Genomic DNA, 2,500 nt, shown 5'->3' with positions numbered 1-2,500 from the left:
CGAGTGAATTCGTTCCGGTGATTTAGCGCATTGTAACGGAGCAGACAGTGAGAGCGCGAGAGGGATACAGAGTGCGCGCTGTCATAAGGCTTATCCAGTCTTTTCCCCAGGGATGTGCGCTCCCGTTACCTTCAAGCGTTGTCCACCACCACCACACGCGCTTCCACCAAAACTTTGATTTGACAGATTGCGCGGCGTGAGAGCTGACTACGCTGCTGTCGCCTGATTGGACCACGGGCTCTGTATGCAAATGAGGATGTAGTAGTAAGAGAGAACTGGCTATTCGCAGGTGACGTTTTTGTTCATTGGGCGGCACCCAGCCTAAGCAAGCATGTGCAGGCATCAGTAGGCTGTGTTTTGATCGACTGCATCATTTCACAGAAGTAATCCCGTGGTGGCTTGGTAATATTCGATTGTTTTTAGTGTGGTGATTCCTTAGGGTGGCGTGGTGTGTCTTACGTTACTGCAGTGGTTGATTCGCAAAACAAAGTCAATATTTTTAGCACTTCAGCACTGGACAGCGACAGTATCGTAGCGACTTTGGGGAGGCTCAGGCTACACTCTCTCCTGGCAGAAATAAACACTGCTTTAGAAATGAAACGTTGAATGATGTCAGTTTTGTTATTTTCATCTAATCTCCTAAAAATGTACCCATGCATTTCCGGTAAGAGAAAGCGTGCATGCAGGCAGCATGTTGTTGAAAATACACAGTCTGTGACGCAGGCGGCTGCCTTATCTCCAGGGAAAGCGTCAGATACCAACGTGGTGATGATGACACTCCTGTCTCTCATGCAACGTGTTCTCTGGGAGGTATATAGCGCTAACTTTATGAACACTGTGATGTATTAACTGATGAAAGAAATAATAATATGCTGATGTGTTCTCGGAGTTATAGCTGGGAAGCTTTGTGAGCAAATCTGTATAGTTTGTTTAAGTCATTCTTTGTAAATGTAATATTCTTCTTCTTCTTATTATTATTATTATTAGTAGTAGTAGTAGTAGTATGTTGTTATAATTGGCTGTTTTAATAATAATTGATTGTTTGACAATAAATTGGTACTCTAATGTATACTGATATTTTAATGTCGTCGCAAGGTGCTTTGGATAAAGGAATCTGCTATAAATAACCACAACCAGACACCGGTGGTCTTAGTGACGACCTAAACTTTAAAAACAGGTTCTTAATTCCCTGATGTCACCCATATAATCAAGTAGACTACTATGAAACCACACCAGTGAAAAGAAGACACAGCTAGCATTTATAGTATAGAGTCTTTATTATCCTTTATTGTATGCTTGTATCCTTGTATCCTTGTATCCTTGTATCCTTATCCTCTTTTTCACACACATCATTACATTCCATGCAGGATATACACAGCCTCACACATATCACATATAACATATAACATAACACACACCATACCACACACCATCCCCCCCCCCCCCCCCCACCCGCATAGTTTCCCTCCCTCCTCAACACAATACAAGCAAAAAGGTGGACAGTGCAGACAAACATAAACACAAAAGAATAGGGGGATGGATGATGATTGTCAGAGGAGTTTGTTTAGTGCAGTGATAGCTGAGGGTACAAAACTTTTCCTAAAGTGCGCTTTTTTCCAGTCCAGGGCTCTGTATCTGCGGCCAGATGGGAGTAGGGTGAAGAACCGGTTCAGGGGATGGTCAGTGCTGCTTACTATGGTGCGTGCAAGGCGTGTGGTGGCTGTGTCATTTGTATCAGTGAGGCTGGGGGTGGGAAGCTGTATTATCTTGGATGCTAAGTGTGAGATTTTAATGAGTTTGTTCTTGCTGGCGACATTTGGTATGGTGAAGAAACAGGGGGAGCAATAGAGTAGAAGTTTACACTACACACAAGCCCAAACCAGTCGGAGTCTTGAGCAGGCTCTGTCTGATACTGCTGTAGTGTTGTGCTCTCTGTAGACTGACTCTAGACTCTATAGAGTGGTGAAGTCCCGCCCCTTCCGTTTGCCTCTTGTGTGTGTGTGTCTCTTTCAAATAAATTTGAACGGCAGTCTATGGCGAAAAATAAATTATTTTCTGGTCCCGGTTGACTTGTGCCTTGAATTACCCATATGATGTTTGTCAATTTTAAAGACAATTTTTCATGTAAAGACATTTGCAGTTTGTTTCGTAACTATTGAATTACAACATTGTGAAAGATCGTAATTCCAACGACTACAAACCCATCAGTCGGGCTAGTGATGTTAGCTCATTCACAGCCACACTAGATTGTACAAGCATACCAGCAACAGGTCTTAATTGGGCTTTCCTTGCCGAAGAAAATACCATGAGTCAGAGGATTAAACACATCAGGTAAGTTGTATTCATCCATAGACTGTACATTACATACTGTTAAGTGACATAGCAGGCAGCAAGATGCAACCGTTAACTAGCATAACAGCTCTTATCGTTTCATTATGTTGGTGACGTACATCGTTCGAGACGAGAGATGTAGTCCACTGAGTGGATTCGCACAAAACCA

This window comes from Alosa pseudoharengus, unplaced genomic scaffold (assembly GCF_046254945.1).
Source record: "Alosa pseudoharengus isolate Yale_2024_CS ecotype anadromous, Long Island Sound unplaced genomic scaffold, YU_APseudo_1.1 YU_APseudo_1.1_scf_21, whole genome shotgun sequence".
Lineage (NCBI taxonomy): Eukaryota > Metazoa > Chordata > Actinopteri > Clupeiformes > Clupeidae > Alosa > Alosa pseudoharengus.
Note: the sequence above shows the minus strand (reverse complement) of the source record.